Source organism: Mycteria americana, chromosome 4 (assembly GCF_035582795.1).
Source record: "Mycteria americana isolate JAX WOST 10 ecotype Jacksonville Zoo and Gardens chromosome 4, USCA_MyAme_1.0, whole genome shotgun sequence".
Classification (NCBI taxonomy): Eukaryota; Metazoa; Chordata; class Aves; order Ciconiiformes; family Ciconiidae; genus Mycteria; species Mycteria americana.
In genome coordinates this window covers 59,121,067-59,143,845 of record NC_134368.1, presented here as the reverse complement: position 1 = coordinate 59,143,845, position 22,779 = coordinate 59,121,067, and the positions used below count along the sequence as shown (strand labels likewise).

The 22,779-nt window shown below is 39.2% G+C and overlaps 1 long non-coding RNA gene across 1 annotated transcript; it reads left to right on the top strand.

Annotated features, from left to right (window-relative positions):
• The first annotated feature begins 755 nt into the window (after positions 1 to 755).
• On the top strand, positions 756 to 20,872 carry LOC142408711 (uncharacterized). The gene is made up of 5 exons (XR_012775387.1): positions 756 to 791; positions 3,743 to 3,830; positions 7,989 to 8,028; positions 8,753 to 8,845; positions 20,832 to 20,872. It is a non-coding gene; the product is annotated as an uncharacterized LOC142408711 (long non-coding RNA).
• Positions 20,873 to 22,779: the final 1,907 nt, after the last annotated feature.

The following is a 22,779-nucleotide window of genomic DNA, read 5'->3' as shown; positions in this document are numbered from 1 at the left end:
AGGACTTCACCCAGAGCCATAATATTGAATTAATGGTGTAAATATAATTACAGACTATACAACCCCTCAAAACTAAGTTCGAACAAATAAATGACATGGTATACGTACTATCAGTGAAGGATACAGAGTAAAAAAACCCCAAAACCAAACATCTGTGGCCATCGTTTGTTATCAGTGTACATCACCAGTGAAGAATGGCTTCGGCATACAGAAGGTTCTAAGAATAAGTGTTAATGAATTCCAACTTAAATATAAAGCCTGTACCAATGAACAAATAGTATGCTATGGTGTACAGTTGAAACTTCGAGCCTACCACAAATCCCAGAAGCACACATTCCCAAAACAAATGCTTTCCAGCAAATACCAAACAAAAATAACTTTTCAACAGAAAATGTCTCTGGAGCATAGAAAAATACCAGCCCTCTTAGGACAGTCATGCAGGAGAAAGTTAGTAAATAGTCATCGTAAACGCCAGCTTCTTCTGTGGACTCAGCCAATAACCATCACGCCTGGGTGGTGGCGAGAAGAACAAGATTATTTTCATCTTCTCTATGTGACAAATTCCTCTGTTCTCCAGATTAAATGAAATAAAGCCCTTCACTGCATCTGGTGTAATAAAGTTATTCTATTACCCCCTTCTAGTCCAGATGAGGCAATCAGAAATGAACACTTTTCCCTTCAGCTGCTGCTGCTGCTTCTTTTGATCAAAATTGCTCTGTGTTCTTAGTGACTGTAAATCTGAAGGAGGAAGTGCTTTTAGGAGATGGAATAGACATGCATCACCCTCTTTGGTAAGCATTCAAGGCTTTCTGTACTCTGGGGATTGCAAAAAAACCTCTGCATAATTCAAGATCTCAGTTGTTGTTCTTTATTAAAGGGATTTTCCACAGCAAAATCTCCAAGCATATCATGGATATTATTCAGCCCAAATGAATTCATAATTAAGAGTTCAAACAAAGCAAAATCCAGGATTTTTTGAGAATCTTAATAGACCTCACATTACTAGGCTGTTACCAGCCCAATCCAGAAGGGAATGAATAAAGTTTAAACCATTAAGCCATCAGGGTTTTTGAGGAAATGGAAAGCATCCATCCTATCTAAGAAATCGGTTCCACAGAAATTGTTCCATTGTCAAACAGTCTGGGAAAGCAAGTCCATTAGTTTGTGTGGGTTTTTTTTAAGCTAGCAGAGTTTTATCAAGACAGCTTCTTTTTTAACTGTGTAATATTATGTATGTTATTTCAGCATAAATTGACCTAGGTCATTCAGATCGGATGTATTCAGGGCAAGTGCTGGCACACAGGCTGCATGCCCAGATTAGTCCATTCTTACTTCTAAGTAACTGGCAGCCACGATCCTTTCTTCTTACTACCTGCTGCAATAGCACCTCAAGCTATTTATCTGGATCTCTGCCATCTCAGAACAACAAAGATTCTGGGTACATGCTATGGCTGAATGAAGGCAGAATCACAATTTGGCAGCAACCTGGAAAGTGGAAGGTGAGGAGACTTAGTGCTCCATATAGCCTCATGGATTCATATTGGGTAGCTTGGATTTCAGAAAGTCCCAACTCAGAAGGAAATTTTAGAATATTTTGCTATATCTCTGGTTTATCACAGGAGATATACTTCACCCAAATATCCTTTTTGAAGACCAACCGCTTCATATAAAGCATTTCAGACTGAGCAGGAGATTAACTCAAGGCAGAAAAGAACAATATTTGAGGCTCTTGTAGTGACAGGAACCCGAGTAGGTGCTATATTCCTCAGTGATCTGTGAGGCAGAACTTTTCCCACAGAGTCTTTCACAGCCTAAGATGGGAAGAAAACGGACCTGGTGATCTCCGTGGTCCCAAGAATTCAATTGTTATAAATTTCCTTTTGAGTCTGGAGGGTCGCGTGTGCGTGTGGTCACATCTTTGCCATATGCCCATCGGCTTTCTTGGCCATTGCTGGTCGCTAGAAAATTCTTTTTCTGCATATGACTCTTGGGGTACCAACTCTACAATCAGTCTGTACACATACTGTTCTGTTACAGCCTACTGGTTTTTGGACAGCCTAGGATGATGTGTAGGGGAGCTGAACACTTGTTAATAGGTCCTACTTCACCTAGTTTCACACCTGCCATACTACTGGTTGAAAAATAAATGGTTATTATCCCATTATCTTTAACTCAAATGATGATATAGTAATATGCAAACAGAATATTTGAAAGAGACAACACAGGTAAATATTTTATAAAAAATGTAGGCTAAGGAATGTAAGAAAATGTCAGGTATTTTGTACCAAAATAAAGCCTATAAAATGTCTCTTTGAGTTGAACAGATTGATGTAGGTAGTCAGCAATTCTCTTTGCCTTGATTTTGTGCATCTTTTTGAGCTTCTCAGAAAGCAACCTGGTGAAATATTTGAGGTTTCATAGCCAATCTTTTTTCTCAAAGTCATTTGGACACATCATGTACATTCAGTCTCCTCTCTGTTCTGTCTCAGCAAGGTAATTGTCTCTAACTTACTCAGGAGGCAGCTTTGAAATTCCTCCCATTAAAGACAGCACCACTTCTTTGGGGGTGTGAGTGCCACTTTGACAGGCTCTGCATCTCTTTCTGTGCATGACTGGCTGGCATAGCATTCTCTGATTATGATTCTCCTTTTGCTTTTTTGACTTAGTGTGTTACATTTCAGTATGAAGTGTTTTCATCTAGGTGCAATATAATAATCAGACACTTAGATGATGAAAGGTTTGGGAAGACTCGCACCTAGTATTTTTCCTGAAAAATCACAGTAACAGAAAGCGAGACTAGCGATGTACCTAAGAGGATTCCCTGTTCACCTCAGGAAATCAGGTTTGCCTGATCCAGTGTCTTGTCTCTGGCAGTATTCCACATCCAGTGCTTCAGAAGAAGATGAAAAACCCCCTATGCTATGAAATAGCTAGCCAAATATATGTTTATATCAGGGTGTAACTTAGGACAGTGAAGCAACAACTTCACTGAAGGTCATAAAAGGAGAAGGCTGTGGAGTGCTCACCATGGATGGGAGTCTAGAGAGACAGAAGGTGAGGTAGAGGTTTCTGGAGAAATCTGGGTTCTGAGAAGCCTCAAACTTAAAACAAAGACACAGGACTTGGTCTAATGCCTCTTAATGGAATGTCCTGACTGGCCTACTGCAATCTTTGTCACCTGGGAGACAGCACTTTTCATCTTTTAATGGAACTTTTAAAGAAGTTGAGTAAAATAATTGGTAATCTCATTAGTAGGAGCCTTTGAAGTGTCATCTTCCTACTAGTTTTCTTTTGACCTTCAAGACCTTGAAAGATTCTGGCTTTGCTGGAACTAATACTGAATCTTTAGCTGAGTTGACCCCAAAGCAATCCTTTATCATGATCAAAAGTGGGTGACAGTCCTGCTCCTGTTGCATTATTAAATCTATACGTGGAAGAACATATAACATAAGGAAATTAAGGCTCCTCTGTCATGTTGGAAATTGTTCTTCAACTTTGGTTGTCCCTCTGGCTTTGTCATTGACATCAGAAGCTCCTGCTGAACAGCACTATAGTCCAAGGAATAAGGTACAGTCTTATACTCCAGAGAGTCCTGAGTGACCAACTCATCAATTTAAGCAAGATGGGATTTCTGTACATCTGTTTCATTATTTGCACTGTTGCCAGACCTACTTCATATTCATTGCTACCACGTTCTTCCTTTGACAAGCCAGGCAGAATCAGTTTTGCTTCTGTTTTACAGTGAGAAAATTGATGCCTCTCCAAAGGCCAGGGCTCTTCAGACTGGAGTCTAGCCTCTGGCAGTGGTTGGATCCAGACCTGAATTGCAGGTAATTCTGCTGAGCTCTATGGAACAATGGTTATAAAAGGGGTGTAAAGTAAGAGAAGAATCAAGATATTTCCATTTAGATAAGCCAATAAAATTCTCCACTAAAGTGATCAGGTGCATATTTTTTTAAAAGCAGAATGGATGCTTATTGTCTTGTCCCATTTTCTTCGTCTTCACTTTGTAGGCCATACAGAGTTTATTCACTGTATATGGTAGCTACAGAGTAAACCAAAATTTCCATGTTTCATTGATTGTCTTCTGGAGGAGAATTGTCAGACTATACAATTCCGATTATTTTTTTCCAACTACATTAGTAAGTCTACAATGAAAAAGAAAAAAAAACCCTCAAAGTTTTTTTTATTAGGGAGCTATAATGATAGAAGGTAAAATCTGTGTATTTCAGATGGGAACAGGCTTTCTAAATTCTAAGGTCGAAAAAACCAGCTGACTCCCTTGTGGTTTTCAGGGTTAGAGGTTTTAGGCTTGGGATTCAAACGACTGCAAAAAGTCCATTTCATTCAAAATTTTGCTCCTTTTTTAAATTCTGCCTAATTTCAGATGTCCTGTGGATCTGGATGCTTTTATAGTTAGATATACTATTACAAGAGGAATAAAACAGCTTATTTCATGCAAAAGCTATCTTTTTGATCAATTTCTACTGTATTTAACCTGCTGCAAAACATTTTAGCTCAGAATAATGGAACGACAGGTTAATTTATTTTTGTTTTGTTTATCAAAAAGATAAAGTCTAAGTTAAGGCACAGTTAGCAACAAATGCACTTAAATATATGAACATAAATTCTTTTTTGTGTTCAGTATCACAAACTTACTTAAATGTAAGGAAAGGCTATACAAGAAGAGATTAGAGTACAAACAGTACATCAATGTATTTAAATCACTTATGGTACCTTTCTATTTTTTCATCCTTCCTATCAATCTAATGTCCATTATAAAACTATTGTGTGGAAATCTTTAAGAACATGCATTACTATCAATATATTCAATGCTGTGTATATCGTCCCTTTTGTAAGTTTCATGTCACAACTCGTGTGCCTAAAGTAAAACATATACACACTGGATTTGCAGGCACACAGACCTTTACGACTAGCTTTGATCCACTGAACACTCCAGGAGTTCCTGTGGAAAGAACTTATTTGGTGGCAAAGCTAGGCAAAAGACAAATTTTATGTGTGCAGAAAGGGGAAACCTGACCTAAAATAGTGCATTACAATAATTTTCAGCATTTTCAGTCCATTTAAATAATCTTAGTGCAGTTTTAAGCTATGACAATCATTTTGTCTTAATAGCTTTTCTCCCCTGCCTTGAAAATGGACTTGTGTACAAGAAGTTGCAACAAGTAATGAAGTAGCTAAACGTTTATGGTTTTTATCACATCACTGCAAAGTTGCATCCTATGTGTTTCCACCTTATTTTTTGAAGGAATAACTCGCTTTAAAGCAAAATGATATGCTAGTATTTCCTACTAGCATTGCGATTAGCTATAACTATCAACAATATTGTTTTCTTTTTCAAATTGTATTCCTGACATTTGAGGTGCATATCCATACTTTTAAATTTTTGTATACAAAAACCCCAGCTAACTAATTGGGTCTGTTCCAGTTTCACTGTCAAAAAATGTCCATATTCCATAACTTGTGTATTGCATTCTATAACAACACACCTCCCTCCCAAGCAACAGAACTTAAGACTTCTTTAGCTATGGATTTTGTTTTAATATCTCATCTATCTCATACTGTCAATTTGAAAATCACGCTGTTGTTTTTTAACCCCTATGGTTTTATGGTTAACCTCTAGTGATTAAATCTATTTCATAATAAGTCCTGTGTCTAGAATGTCAAGGAGTTTCCTCCCTTTTGTGCTGGTTTTGGCTGGCATAGAGTTAATTTTCTTCACAGTAGCTAGTATGGGGCTGTGTTTTGGATTTGTGCTGGAAACAGTGTTGATAACACAGGGATGTTTTCATTATTGCTGAGCAGGGCTCACCCAGAGCCAAGGCCTTTTCTGCTCCTCACCCCACCCCACCAGCGAGGAGGCTGGGGGTGCACAAGAAGCTGGGAGGGGACACGGCTGGGACAGCTGATCCCCACTGACCAAAGGGCTGTTCCACACCATACAGCGTCATGCTCAGCACATAAAGCTGGGGAAGAAGAAGGAAGGGGGGACATTCGGAGTGATGGCGTTTGCCTTCCCAAGTAGCCATTACCCATGGTGGAGCCCTGCTTTCCTGGAGATGCCTGAACACACGGCTTTTGCTTTACCTATTGAACTGTTTTTATCTCAGCCCACGAGTTTTCTCACTTTTTCCCCTCCGATTCTTTCCCCCATCCCACCGAGGAGTGAGTGAGTGGCTGTGTGGTGCTGGCTGGAGTTAAACCACACCGCCTTTTCTTTGGTGCGGAATGATTCATACCTGTGCTTTTCAGGGAGCAGAGTTAAGGCTGTACCTTCCTTTCCCTGCTGTTCCAGAAACTAGCAAATTTCTGCTCGTTTCTACTCTAACATTGTTCAGGGTTAGATACTCTTAAAAACATGTATGATGGCACAGTTCACAAATTATGGAATAGTTTTGTGGATAGTTGTATCATAAAAGGGAAATTTTTAATCCATACTCAGTTTTCACTGTTGTTTGTTAGGGTCTTCTGTAGAGCAGGACAGGAAAAACATCTGTTGAAAATGACAGTGTAATTACAGGAAAGAAAAACTGATCTGAAGACTTGGGGCAGGTAGACCAGGAACTAAGTTTATCTTGTTCAAAGCATTTACTAGATTTAAGGATTATGGTGACTATGTGTCAATTGTGACTAATAAATACGGTAAACTGGACATAAATGGAGGTATGTATATTTGTTTTGTTGCATCTGATATGAATGCATGTGTTTATTTACAGAGATGTGTGCAGATTATGGAAAGAAAGAATAATATAGCTGCCTTACTATACGAGGTGTAAACTTTGGACATTGAAGGAATGAAAAAAAATGATTATGTTGTCTGTGTGTTACATGGACTGTACTGTAAGACTGATTCTATGTGTTGGAAAAGCGTAGGCATCTGTAGCTGAGGAAGTTTTACATTTGCTATGATACTTGCGAAGAGTGTAAAATAAATAGCTTAATTCAGATTAAATTAGTCAAAAAAAGCCAAAATCCCCAACGGAATTTTTTTCATAATAATCAACACAATAAAGATTTCAGGCAAAAAAATTACAATTGGCTGCAACATCAATTTATAAATGAACAAATCACCCTGCAAAATGCACTGTTAAGAGTCTTTTTTTGAGACAGCATAACATTATGTGAAGGCTACTTATTTTTTCTTCTCAAAATAGAGCAGGAGCTCCTATTCCTAATATAAAACACACCTTTGTGTGGTTCAGGCGATATGTCACCAAAAAGATGGAAAGCCCAAAGTCAGCTCAGGTCAGCTCCAATTTTATGCACCTATGTGGTCTCCTATGTTAATATTAATGATCTGTAGTTAAATGACTTTGCATCCTGGGAAACTGGGCTAGGAGGACACTTATAATTAATGGTAACATCTGCACCAAAATGGTTTTGGGGAAATCTTTAAGGATGACTGATGACATTGGAAACATAGAAGGAAGATAATGAGTCCTTTCTTAGTGAGCAGTTGTATACCTATAAGGACCTAACTTGTCCTCAGTGTTTAATATGAGAGTATTGCTCACGCGTTTGTGTGTTTGGGGAAAAAAATTGTCATTTTCCAGAAACAGCATTTGAGGAAGAATGTGCCCCGTTTTACTGTTACAGTGTTTCAAATGAAGGAAATTACAATTTCAGTGTGATCTGGAAGGCAAAGTCATGCTAGGTGTTAACTGAGACTCAGTAAATGAAATTCTTATGTCAAAAGAGCCTTCAGGATAAGGGGATGTTTATTGCTTGCAAATGGCCGTAGAAAACTGAGTATGTAGGCTGTCACAAAAAACTTTAGTCTGTGAAAACAGAAAATAGTTTTTCCACTGCACTGCAGGTGATGTTTCAATGGTCTAATCTAAGGATTATTACTGCACAAGGAGGAAAACTTGACCTCTTTCAAGCACCTTTAGTTTTAATTTCTTCCTTTCTTGTTGCATTGCTTTGTATCTCTGCACCCTTGTTAATAATCTTTTCCTTTATTGTAGACCACCTGGTTGCGTCCTGGAGGTGCTACTACAATGGCAGGTAGTCAGAGACATATGTCAGGGAGAAGTTTTCCCCTTTGATTTTGTGAGGCAGTAAATGACGAGGTAGGCAGCGGTTTACGTGAGGACAATACTGCTGAAGGCAGCAGATGGAGGCAAAGTGCAATACAAATCCTGTTACGTTGTACTCTAGTTTCCAGCCCAGGGGCATCCCTGGCTATTCGGTGCAGGCACAACGCTGTATGCTTTGTAGGAGAAAATTGAAGCTTGTCCCAGTGGCCAAAGACAAATGGAAGACCGCAATTGAAGTGTTCATCTTGAATAAGGAAAAGGGATGGCCTCTGAGTTGGCTTGAGGTCCTTCTGTCTACACATGCCTCTCAGAGGTACATACAGAAAAACCAGGAATTTGCTGAAAGCAAGAGATGGCTGCGGTAATAAACAGTTCATGGCACGGCTGCCTTCTTTCCTATGACTTGACTGTGGAAGGACAAGCTGGCTGCTGCATCTGTGGGAGGATTTCTGGGGTATTGGCAGTTACTGGGAACATTGCTGGGACACACGATCCAGCACATGAAAACTAGGAAAGTATAGGGTAATCTGTACAATACGTGTATTTAGAAGATGTTATCTTATATATGTTAAAACATGTATTTGAAAATGCCTTGTAAATGTCTTCATAGACTTTAGATTTTACCCTGATTTTGCAGGTTAAAGAAGAGAGGTTTGGAGCAATTCAAATATAATTTTTTTTTTTTTGGTCAGAACATCTAAAGAGCAAAGGAAACACAGGGTTTCTCGGAGTAGCCAGAAGAGGAAGAGTTGTCATCGTTCTCCTTTTGCCAAATAGCTCACAGGGTAAGGAATGCTTTGAAGATATTTTCTCCTGCAAATGTGATGTAACCAGCAAGCTGAAGTAGGCTGACCAGATTACAAACAAACAGCTCTGAGAAGCTGTCGAGGTTTCCGGAGTGTAGGAATGGTGTGATACCCCCCGGTAGGTAATACTGGAGAGATTACCCTGCTGCACTGACCTGCTTAACCTTTCTGCTCAATCTTCGGACACTGTTGGGAATGACCGACACCCAGGACTTGCAGGTTTGGGTTAGGAAGACAGGGAAAGGGGGAAAATGCCCTAGTCCAAACACACAAAGAGCACCTAAAGTGTGTACAGGACAGCAACCAACGCCCTGCGGGGCCCCTTTTGGGTAAGGCTGGATAGGTTTCAGCTGGGGAGGGGGGACCAGGTGTTCCCCATCTCCTTTCATGGCTTTCAGCTGCAAGCCACTGCAGCCAGCAGTGCTGTGTGGGAGGCTGCGCCGTGAGGAGAAGCTTCATGTGCATGCTGGGACAGGTCTGTTGGTTTTTACGTTTGACTTGGTTTACTTCCCCTGTGATTCCCGTGGGGTGGTGGAAGGTGGCTGTCTCTCTTTGTTCCATGGAACTGAACTGAGAAGCTGTCCTTAAGACTTGCTGCAGCAGGACAGCACAAGAAGGGGCTCCTGTAGCAGGGCCTCAAGTCTGGCCTAAACGTGGGCTTTGCTATATATTTCTGAAGTTCAGCTTCTGTCCTCTTGCGTCTGTGTAAATTATTTGGGCCTTTCCAGTGTTTGGATATAACACAGAGGGGAAGTTAGCCAGACATTACATTTTATTTCCCTTCTAGCCCCGTGTTTTGTCATTTTTTGTGATTGACTGGAAGGAGTTTAAAGAGGATGCATTAATATTTAACTGTGCTGCAACAAATAATTGATGTTTTTAAAGTTTTCTTTCATTCAGACTGGTCTGGAGCTCTCTAGCCTAGTTTATTTTTTATTATAGAAATTCATTTCAGTTAAATCATTCCTTTATCAGCAGGATCTGCCCGCATTTGGTTAGACTAAATAGCTCTAGAAACCACAGTGTTTTTCCCAATTGCTTTGAATCAAAGTTGCATTAAGAAAAAAAAACTTTTGCCTGAGATTGGGCTGGATCTCATTAATACAGAAACAATTATATTAAGGAGTCTTTAATGTGTAGCTGTGATGCTGTGCTAATCACAGCTTCAGCTCAGTTTTGAGAAAAGATTTGCGATTCTCTAGTTTTTCCACTTGCAATTTTGTGTATGCTCGTGACCTGGAAGCTTCTACCTGCCCTTTCCTTTTGTCACTCTCTTGATCAGCAATGTCCATTAGTTCTTTTGGTGCTTTACAACGCCTTATCTTTTGGCAGGTAAAGCTAACAGGTCAGAAATGAGAAAAATCTGTCTTTCTTTGTCAAAAAGCCGCATTTTGTTGTTGATAGGTCTGCTTTTACTGAATGGCTTCATACTGCTACACAAGACATGCTATGTTTGTTTTATGAATCCTCCACTGCACTTGTCTAATTTTACTTGTAATTGTATATGCCACCAAGCACTGGGGGGGGTCTTGGGGAGGAGTGGGAAGTTGCATAGTTGTAAAATAGGGATGGCCTTTAGGTTTTTTAACATTGTGATTTTTTTTTTTTTTTTAAACAAATTGCTCCAACAATAGAAAGGGAGGTGCAAGTTGATTTTCAAGGCCGGTTTGTGTACAGCTCTTCAGCAAAGAACTGGTAAAAGACCTTAGGGCCAGTCAGAAGGACCTCTGAGTGACACTGAAAAGGTTTTTTAAATGTACCCATAACACTGCAGTCCTGTATACCACCCCAATATGTGAAAAGGTGATAAAAGCATTCTGTAGATTTATAGGGATATTTTTCAACTCCAGGTCATGTTCTGAATCCCTTTACTCCTGCCAGTAGTTGCAATCAAGTATTGTGATGGATTTAGAGGACTGTATCTCAGCTCTTAAGAACACAGCCAGATGTCGTAAGGCAGAGCATCCCCATGGTCGTGTATTTATTAGCGTATTTCCTTCTAAAGTGTTTTTCTAGTTCTTGGTAAATAAGCATATTGTCTATGTTCTGATCCTTGCAAATCTCACCTGTTTCATGTATCCGATTAGTTCCTCTGTAAGACTATTCCTAATTTATATCCCATGTGTTTCTCCTGCTGATGGTCCTAATTTTGGCACTGCACAGATGTAGAAAAATTTTTTACTGCTTTATAGGACTGCGGATCATATACTATATCTATTGAAATGATTTCTCCCCCTTTTTTGTAACACTGGTTCCTGCTTTAGCCAATTAATAAATTGGCTAAAATACTGAATTAATGCACTGTACTAATTCTTAAAATTTATTCCAGGTGAGAAAGAAATGACATTTAATGTGTTTGAGACTGTATCTGTAATGTGTTAGTATATCAGTGGATTGAATTCAGGAACTTGCCATTCAAAAATTATTTATAAAGACTTCAAGTTCACTTATCTTTATGGACTTCAGCTTCAGCATAAATAATCCTCTTCATAGTGCTGAACCTCTGAGGTTGGTGCCCAGAGAGGGGAAACTTTAGATGGAAAGTATTCAAAAGAACGTGCTTTTTAAAAATGTACTACATTGTATATTGCTAGTCACAGTCCTCTTGTCTCTGATTGATTACTCCTTTTAATGTAGATTTCAGGTTGGGAAAAGGAATAAGAATCACCATGCAGTATACTTTATGCTGAGACTTCATGTTTTGCAGGCATTCGCTCTGCCCTGGGTTAACAGCATCATGTGGCCCATTACTCGGGAGATAAATTCTGCCCTCTTGCAGAACAGTCCTGTATCGTGTTGGCCAAATGTATTACTATGTGAGAAGTACATAAAGTGCCATTTTCTCCCTGGTAGTCTTAGCATTTCTAAGAGATGCTCAGTTCAGGTGTAGGAAGCAGAAATCCTTGTGTTCAAGGAAATGAGCTGGAATATGGGAATGTTTCTTGTGCCCGCCAGCACACAAAGGGTGTGTTGTGGTTTTACTGGGAGTTGATTGAAACAGCAGCTTTTCACAGGTGAGCCAGATCTGAGTCTAAATGGATGGCTATTACAAGAACACACATGGCACCTGAAGAACTTCTTCTCCTTTGTTAAAAAGCTAAAAATTACTATTCCTTAGTTTTAATGTAAACATATCTCTGTTCTTTGTTTGCACAAAGTTCGTGTTAGTTTCAGAACCTCTATCCATATTGCTGCACATTAGAACTCTGAATCCTTCTGTTCCCTGCACCCACTTCCCCAAATGAAGCATCTGGATCCAGATTTGGATCTGAAACTCCATGGATCAGAGTCACAAATCTGAACCCTAAATCCATATATAAATATACGCACATGCGTGTTCGTGTATATATGAGTTTATATAATTCTGTATAGGTGCATACAACTTTCAAACTCTAGAAGGAAAAACCAAAAAATATCTACATCTTCAGCTAGAGTTGGGTATGCTCTGCTGTGATCAGAGGAATGATTACAGCTCATGGCATGTCTAAACTGTCCAATTAAAACTGGTTTATACATGCACAGTAGTAGGTCTGCAGCACAGTAGACTTTAACTACTGAATATATACTGGGGTTTTGTCAGTGTGCTGTATTATTGTGCTTTGCTACCCTGGCTAGGATAGAGCTGGCTGCTTCAGGTACATCTAAAACACAGAATCGTATAGGTTGGAAAAGACCTTTAAGATCATCAACTCCAACTGTAAACCTAACACTACCAAGACCACCCCTACACCATGTCCATAAGCACCTCATCCAAACATCTTCTGAATACCTCCACGGATGGCAACTCAACCACTTCCCTGGGCAGCCTGTTCCAATGCTTGATAACCCTTTCAGTGAAGAAAAATTTCCTAACATCCAGTCTAAACCTGCCCTGGCACAACTTGAGGCCATTTCCTCTCGTCCTATCACTTGTTACCTGGGAGAAAAGACCGACCCCCACCTCTCTACAACCTCCTGTCAGGTAGTTGTAGAGAGCGATAAGGTCTCCCCTCAGCCTCCTTTTCTCCAGGCTAAACCACCCCAGTTCCCTCAGCCGCTCCTCATAAGACTTCTGCTCTGGGCCCTTCACCAGCTTCGTTGCCCTTCTCTGGACACACAAACACATCTGTCACAGCACAGTATTGGCATGTTGTTTTGAAGTTTCTATGTTATGAACTCTTAATATTGTATTAATCCTTACAACACTGAAGACTGGGATCATCCTTGAGATTCAGTCCTTTTGTTGTCATCCCCTGCCCAAATAATTTGATCTGCCTTCCAGATGTTCGCTCTTCCTGTATCTCATGAATGTCTGTTGCTATGTAATCCACCTTTAAGATACTAGCTCTCACCCCTGTGGCGCTGACCCTCTCCTTCAGCTCTCTCCATCACACAGTCCCTTAGTGCCAGCACATGTGTCATCGGTTTCCTATGTGTCAACCATGTGGAAATCTGAAGTAGTTAGGATTAAGTGCTTCAAACAGATTGCTTTGTTTGATGTTGTTTGTTGCTCCTCATAACAAATGATGTCCTACCTATGAAAATATTCTTCTAGAACAGTTTTGAACGAGTTCTAATTATGGAGTTAGCTGGAAAAAAATCTGATGTTATCTTAGAACATCTTTCTTCCTTGCATTTTTTAAATCTCTACTCTCAAACACAGCCCATGAAGAATTAAACATGCTCAAGGGGGTGGAGGAGCATACTAATAAGGAAAGATAAAAGCAACTAAACATGGGAAGTTTGGCCAAACAATTTCTGAGACAGACCATGATGGCTTTGTATTTGTTACATGGAAATACCAGAGAGGGCGAAGAACTCGGTCTTGGAAAAAAGGGGACCATGACTGGGAATAGTGGAATTGAAAAATTCTAGCCAAAACATCTGGAGGAAAAAAACCCCATCCTAATGGTGAGATATATTATACTGTGGAATAGTTTCTCCTGATTAAACCCTGTCATTTGAGGTTTTCCTTTTTTTAAATAATTGTTTTAAAAAATAGAATGCGTATGGAAGAAATCTTGCACAATTGGGGATACGTTGACCCGAGTTCCAACCTGCTCTGGAATTTTTATAATATGTTTACAAAATCAACAATTAAATAAAATGTTGTTGTTGTGATTTATTTTATCACTTAATTTGTAGATTTTTAGGAGTTCCAGGTTACATCAAACCTGCATAATGCTCAGGCACAGACAGCCTGTTTTGCACAAGGGATGTGACTTATGCAGAGATGCCTGAATTGGGTCTGAATAAAGTAGCGTTATATTGGAAATGCTGTGTCTGCATGCACACTGCGTCCTGCTGTCCAGGCTAGCGCAGCCTGCCTCCCAGGGTGTCCCGGTTAACTTGGGCAGTTCTGAGCTTGTGTGGGTATGCTGATGGGGTTCCCAAGATGGGTCAGGAACACGTGCATTCATTTGCATGAATCGGTGGCCTAAGATGATGCTGTTAGTAATGCCCACTTGTGATGGCTGCATGTGAACATGATCCGGTTTGGTAAACCGATCAGTCAATTAAACTGGTTGAAAGAAAACTTCTTGGGTCTGATACAGAAGAGCACCCCCCAAAAAATTTCGTGCTCTGCATCTAAAAGAAGTTATTTGTTCCCCAAAAGCGACTGTTTCAAATACTTTAACATCCTTTCCCTTAGGCCATGTACTGGTTTTCTTTCAAGTACCTGAAGTTATAGTTTCACATGCATATAGATAGAACTTTCTTGAAAGTGCTGAAGAAAAAAAAAATCATCAAAGATTAAGTTTCTGCCTTTCAGAAAGCTATAATAGGGGTCAAATTATGGAACCTTATAGAGAGAAAGAGTTGATTGCCTTTATCCAGCACACCCTACGCCTTATGCCTCCTATTTTGAGCACTTTCTTTTATATTGCTGGTCTTTTATTTTTATTCTATCAAGGTTTAAACACTGAAAAAAAGACATATTATTTCATGTCTCAAATAGGATGCTTAAAACAATAAGAAGCAGTTTTATTTTCTGCATTTTTTTTTTATACTATCAGTCTTTTCTTCTTCACCATGCTTTCAGATGTATAGTTGAACAAAGTTCCTTTCTTATTTGTCATGGAAAGAAGCTTGGCCCCACTGTCAGTATTGCTTGCCATCATTCTCGCAGTGAATATGTAGTTATTTATACATGTAATTGCTTTGCAAATCTAATTCATGAGAGTTCACTAAAATCGAATGTATTCAATTGTTAAAACTGCCAGCGTTAATTTTCAGAACATTAGCTGCAACGCTTGAGCTAGGAACACTTGTTCAATATCCACTTTAACGTTATTGGGAAAAGTGAGCCTAACCCATGGCATGCACCAACAATAACACACTAATGTAGCCTCTACAAAGGACTTTTGTTCTGGCTATCTGACTTGGCTTTTCTGAAGAGCTCAGCACCTCGCATGTGTGTTAACCCATCTACTGATCTGGATGCTGAAGTGAGAAGTAGTTTCTGCATTTACAAGAAAACTTTTTTTCCATTTAAAAAAAAAAGAAGCCACCTGCAGTTAAACATTAGTAGTATGATCTTTCTGAAGGTTTGGTTCAGGAAAACAAAAGAAAAATAAGTAGGTGTCATGGCAATAATAGGATTGACTTTTATAGTAAGGAAAAAACAGTTTCTGCGTCCACATTCCGTGGGTTATATTTTTCTTTTTCCTCTCACAGGCATGACTCTCATGCTACATACTGTAAGCAGTCCAACCTCACTAACAAACCACATTTTGGGATTGATCTAGGAGTTCTCCAGTGTCATGTACAATAGGAACAGTGGAACAAAGCACGCTAATCTCCAGCTGAAATTGGCATCTCTTCCTCAAAAATCCTTTTATTTTCCTTTGGACCCCCATGAAAGTCAAGTTTATAGAATAATGAACTCCAGGAAGGAGCTGGAGCTCATTTACTATTTGAATAGTACAAAACTTTTCATAATAGGTTGACATTATTCGGTGTGCAGCAAAATGGAATTGGTGTAAAACTGCTCTTTTTATAAATACTTCAGTTGTTTGTTCCCACAAGAAGAGCAGATTAATTTTCAAATTGTTCATCTTTCCTGTTCACAATTCCAGAACTGCTAGTCCACTTGTCTCTAGCTACTGTGTGCAATTGCTATGCGGGCTGCCAGGCAGAGAAACATAATGAAATAGTGTGTCCTTCAATTAACAATAGCAGATCAAATTGAAAGTATTACTAAGAAAACATTTCCAAGCCATTCTTCTCCACAACACACAAGTGCGGTTAGGAACAAAAACAGAGACATCCTCTCTACTGCTTGTTGTAGGGCATAGTTATTTGAAACAACCTGCTTAGGGTAAGACATAACCCTTACAAAATTTAGCCCACTGTTATGAAATGCAAAGCAGCCAGCCTGGAACTTTTTGGCTCCCAATGCTTAATTAATTAACATGCAGTCTTTAGAGTGTTTATCCTCCCAAGTGCGCCTAGAGATAATGAGGTGCTATTTCTGATACTTAACCTGATTAAGAGGGTGAAGAGAGGTCATAAGAGACTAAGAGAGCAGGGAAGGGGACCAAAGCAGTTCCAAGGGTGGTAGCTCAGAACCATAGCAGTCTCACTCCTTGGCTGTCTTCTCTTTCTCCCTGTAGGAGAAAGTGACAGCACAGATGACATGGGCACTTGGGTACCCTACACTTAGGTAAAGCTGCAGATTCGTGTAATCCATAACTAACTTGAAAAATGAACCTGCAGTGTGTAGAATAATGGGCCTCTCTCTTCTACAATGGTGTAGCCCTGTGAACTGATAGCAGTGTTACATGTGGTACCCTAGGGTAGATATTTCCAGAAGCGCTCTCTCTTGGTATAGCTTGGCTCCTGTAGTATTCTATGGTAGCTCTGATAATAATGCAGGAGGCAATATGGCAATATGGAATGCTTTAAAAATGAACTCTGAAAGTTATGCACAATAAATTTTAAATGCCAAATACCAAATTAATACCTGCAGCCTTCGTAGGCTGTCATAGAGGCACGTTAAGACTTCTTCATCCAAAGGGAAGGAAGGTCAAAGGATTGTAGCACAGTGGTGCAAAGGCTATTCAGCTTCAGAGTCAGGAGAAGACCTTATCTGCTTCTTGGATTCTCTTCTAGGCAGTGCTTCCTCTTGTGTAAAATATAGCAGTGTTAGTTTGTACCCTTTGAATACAATTGTCTAAAACATGGGCTTAAGGAAAGAAGTGAAGATTCTATGTCTGTGAGGTGAAAATCAAGACTGGAAACTTCTGCTGCTGTAGCCGTTGACTCGGGAGCTGCTCTGCTCCCTTCCCCCTTTCCAATTGCACATGCCTTTCATCTTTCATCTCATTGCAGCTTTCAGGGTGGTGGTCTGTCCTCCTCCTTCCGATTCCCCTCTCTCTGCTGGAACTGAAGCTGTAGCAGAAAAAAGAGACTGAACACTCAATGGGAGGGATCTTGAATTTGTAAAAAAAGACAACTTGTTGCCTTTTTCATTTTGTTCTTATTGTAGCTGCCTACTTCAGAACTTTCAAACATGAGTGCAGACAGTTTTGGGATGACATTTTTGTTCCATGGCTGCATACATGAAACTGCATATGTGGTATTATACTCTGTACGGAGCCCAAGTGAAAATCGTGGAAGTAGTGCTTCAGGTAATTCAAGAGTCTACTGGTGTTCTGTGAGAAGTTTTGGAAAGATAAGTGATCAATTCATATGTTTCACATCTCTAAAAGCTAGAGCTAAGCATGTCTTTCCCACTGTCATATTTAGCTCTTGTTTCTCCTTGTAGATTTTCTGTGATCAGAGTGCAATTTGCTTGATTTGAATTTTAAAATTAATGACATGACCTTTTTTTGGTTGGATAGCTTTGGGCAGTTATATGAGCCTACAAACAAATCCCATAGGTAGAAAAGGTAACTAAGAATATTTTTGTAGATGAAAATTTATATCTGTGAATACCCACATGCAACATAAAATGGCATGGAAAATGAAATCAAAACAGTGCCCACATGAGGTTTTATAACAAGATCTTATCAGAATCTTGTCTTCTATAATTTGGTTAAATCACTTATCCTTTGTTTAAAACAAAATTAGTATTGCATCATTTCATGAAATAAGAAGAATCCGTTTGCATTTTTAAGAAACTATTTTAATCTGCAGTACAGATGACCAGGTTTACCGTCCTTTTAGTTGAAAAAACTAATCTGTTCATAATTTTCTTGTTCTAAGGCTCCCTGGGTCAAATGACCTAGATTACTCAAGTGACTAGATCCATAACTACCTCTAATTATTTGTTTTATTCCTTTGGCTAATTCATGTTATTATGTTGGATTAACTGATGTTCCAGTTTGATTGAATACCACCCCAAATGTGTGGAAATGGCAATATCTCAATTTTTTGGAAACAATCTCTTAGCACTGTGATGCTTGCCTACCTTTAGTCCTCAAATGCTTTTATTAATCTACAGCAAACAGCTTGCATACAGGATACACCTTAAGTGTATTTTAAAACATCTGATCCCTGATGAAAGACTGTAGATCCACTTTGCTGTTCAAAGTACATCATTTTTATCAGTGTTACTGCAATTAAAACTAGTAATGATTCATCAAAAGATTTTTAGCAAAATAAAGACATTGCAATGGCTTAACTCCAAAAGTTTTCATTGTCCTTGCAGCTGTTGTTTTGCTCCATTTCCTTTTTTCAAAGAACATTCTATCTGCAAATATGACACTTGAAGATTCAGGAAGAAGTGACACCTCACTTACTAAGAATGTCTCTGCTTTTCCATTAATAAATGTTATATTACCTTCAGAACAAAATCTGCTTGGATGAGTATACGTCAGAGCGTATGATTAATGAAAAGCCAAGAACAAATGTGGGTGCTTCCCTGAGTGTAGGGAATGAGTCTAACACACTTATCTGATGTTTTCCTCCTCTTCATCTCCTGGGACTCAAATATTATTGTTCACAAACCTCTGTTCTTCTGTTTGGTTATTGCAACAGTAATTGTTCAGCAATTGAACTGGGGATTGTTTATCTTGTGCATGGCTGGGTTGTTTATAATTACTCCAGGGAGACTTGTTGAAAGCATTGTGGGTTTTCTAGTCTCGTCAGATTCTGGGAATGCTCCTGTGAATGGGCTCCAGATGCCTAAGGACTCCAGCTAGAGCTCTTCAGGGGGGCAGAATTGCTCCTTGGGTGCCAGCCTCTGCACAGAAGAGGCTTACTGTGATAGTAAGGCAAGGCTTGACTGGTGATAATAGCAGAACCACTTCTTTCTAGTAGTCTTGCAGGTATTGAAGGATGATGTGTTTGGGGAAAACGCGATGTGGTGGTGACAAAGAAATATCAAGTTCAGGCAAGATCCTAGTCTGGCTGTGCCATGAGGGTCCTTGGAGTACGAGCTGGGTCACGATACTGATGGACAAAGTGAGGGGCTCAGTTTTTATTGTTGGTCTTTCTGTAGTTCTGTCACTGCCAATAAAATAAATATTACTTATACGTTAATGTTACTGTAGAATTGGCATGCTTTAGACTGTATTGCTTGTCAGGCTGTCCTGCCCATGATGAAATCCATGCTCAGAGTATTTACATTGAAATGTTTGCTCTATCACAGCATCATAGAAAGTAGGGCTAGAAAACATCTTGAGCTGTAATTCATTTATTCCTGTATCCAAAACCAAGGTTAGCTATACCTAAAACATTTGTCACAGATTCAGCCAGTTCTTTAAAACCTCCAGGGATAGAAATTGTACAACCGTTTCAAAGAGTCTGTTTCAGTTGTATGTACTATCCTCCTGGCTGATGAAAAAAACCCTCATAGGTCAGGTAGTATTCACAACTATACATGCCAGTGAGCTTTCTTATTCTGGTCTCCACTCGTGAGAATTCAAATTTCAATTGTTCTGATAAATCACAGTGTGGAGCCGGATTTATCTCTTTAGGCATGAGTTTTTCCATTGGAAAAGCTTCCCATATCTTGAAAGGCATTGATGCAGTTGTCAGTACAGATAATACTGAGCTAAATTTACTTCTTGATGAACTTGCTTGTTACTAATATATATATTCTCCTCTCCAATTCAGGTTTCAGTCACATTTGTGACCAAAAATTTAAATTGCATCCACTCTATGAACCTGGATCTCCAGCTGTGTAGCTCAGTATATCTTTTCCTCAGAATATTCTGTTGAGATGTTTGTGAAAAAGGGGATAATTAAGGATTGCAGGTGTTGGGACAAATAATGATAGAAAACTGTAAAGGAAATGTAAAACAATGTAAAAAGCTTGGTAGTTTGTACAATATTGGGTGCTGATCTGCATTTGGTTTTGAACAGCTGATGTTTAACCAAGACTGCAGGCATTATTCTACCAACATATTTCTACAAGGAATTTCTATTATATGCAAAACGTATGTCAGGGTAAAAAAAAAAAAAATAAAAATCTTTCTTTTGTTTCTGTGGCCATAGATAGGGCAGTGAACTAGGGTCCTATAGCATACAAAAGACCTATAATTCTATTTTCTTATTATTTCTGGCTTGTTGGTCTTCTGTGTTATATAATATGGCAGAAAAAGAACAAAACATGGCGCCACCAATCTTCTGTGTTGCTGCACAGAATTCATTAGGTGAAAATGTTCAGATCATTATAAAGATTTCTTAGGCTCTGTCATTCTGTCAACAGTGCAGTACTGAGAAACAGCTTTTTTTACAAGAAAGATTGCAAGAATGATCTGAGGGTGCTCCATGTGAAGACTGAATGAAAGAGGTGGAACTGGAAATGCTCATCTGAGGATCTTGGTCGATCATATCTTTAGCTGTATTGGCTTTGTCCAGCATGGCAGCGTTTGGCCACAGACAACAATGTGCTTCTTTAGCCATTTTAGAATAACCTGGAGGGAAGCAGTACAATGAATTGGAACTGGATCAATAGCAAGACATGTTTAGCTATTGAATGTTTTGTGTAGCAGAGTCGAGTCCGGTGTCTGACACAACATTTTTGTTTCAACAGGAAAAGGAAACAACACCTGGAAACCAAGTGATTGATGGTGGCGAGTTATCTTTTTTGTCTCTAATGATAGTTTTTCTTTGCTTTTTTTCTTCTTTGACATGAGTTTTGCATTGCAAATTGATTTTAAAACAATTTCATCAAGGGTATCATTCTGGGTAGGAGCCTCTTCCACCAGATTGACATCCATTATGTTTAAAAAGCATGAGTAGGTCGTATAACCTCTGGTGTTTTCTAGCAGGGTAGTGCGCACTATTTTGTTAAATTGCACACAAAGGAGCAGTGCAGGCTGTGTGAAATATAAAGGTCCGTAAGGAGGTGATCAGGTTGAAAACAGAAGAGACAAGAACGTGGCTTGAGTGTACAAACTGTCCAGACCTACTTTCTCAGCTGTGTGAAGTGCCTGTCAAATATCCTAAAGCAGCACTGGATTTTGCTCCTCCTGTCAGGTGCTGTCACCTCTCTTCTTACTAAAAGTGCTCGAGTGTTGGTGTTCGGCACAGATTCTTACATGCTGAAGATTTTTCTTTAATTCTGGCAGAGGAAGACCACTTGGGCAAAGACTTTCAGAAATAATTTGGGGCATTACTCTGCTTTTGGAGATCCTTGCTTGGTAAACTGGGTTTGATGCTAGTTTGGGGGAGGGGTGTGGATGTTCAGGTTTGGGTTTTTTTTTTTCTTGCTTGATTTCTCATGCATGCTTTAAGTATGTCAGAGTAAACACTTTTCAATAATTTGTCATCTTTGAAAGTTATGACTTAAAATAGTATTTTCTAATGGATTGATTCTGTTGTTACACTAACACATAGGGTTGCGTTCACACTAGCCATGCAATGTAAGTAGCCATAATTTTGAATCCTCAGTAACATTTGTTCCAAAAATAAAAAAAATTGTGTCAGTAATATCACAGGGCTGCTATTTCTCAAAAAAATTATGGTATCTATTTAGAGCTTAAACACCAGAGACAAATTAATAGGGTAAGCGCTCTAGGGGCACTTTTGCTAGCATCAAGGTCCCTAGAGAAGCTGTTCAAGAAAGTTCTGTATTGCAGCATCTTTCTTCAAGGAGGTTCTCCCTCTTATTCAGGGCAAATCTGACCCTGAAGTCAGTGGCAAATTTGCCTCAGGGAGAAAATACATGGTTGCATACCTATATGTATGGCACCTGAATAATTTCCAAACCTCAGGTTCTCCCCGATAGCTTGTGCTGTCACACTCTTTGTATTGCATTAATAAGTACATCTGTTAGGGAAAAAAATTTTTCTGTTCTGATAAAGCACCATGACTTTTTCCCATCACTTTTAGTGTATGAAATTACTATTCCTATGTTCCATAGTAGGAAAAGTAGTGACAGTACGGTGCGCTTTATGGATTGCTAATAATCATTGAAACATCCATATTTTAGGGAAGTTGTCTAAGGATACAAAAACCTGAGCTCTACAAAAGAAATCCTGACAATCATTTAATTTCAAGATGTCTGAACATTCTGTGACAAATAATTTATTAGAGATGGATCTGAAAATCAAAATCTTGTGTATATTCCTAAATGTTAGAGAAGCTATAAATTGATTTCTGGATTTTGCTGCTTAGGTCCACATCTGGTCAAATGTATTGGAAAAAAATATTTTTTCCAATAAGCTAAACTTTATGATTTGTTCATATTTAAGTTCTGAAATAAATGGCCTTATTTTGGACAGTGCTGTGCCTGTAGCAGTAACATTTCCTTGATATAGAGCTGCTTAGTTAGTCTCTGTTAATGAGGAACAATGGGGGGAGAAATAAGCAAGCAGGCAGTTAGGGGAGGGTGGAAACAGGACGTGGCACAAGAAGCAGCGGTCACAGGACATCAGAAGCCTAGCTGGCTGAGCTCTAGGAAAGAGTAGCACATGGAGACTTCACTGATATTGCCATAATTATGGTAGCTTGAAAAACTGGAGCTCAGGACCAAAGCA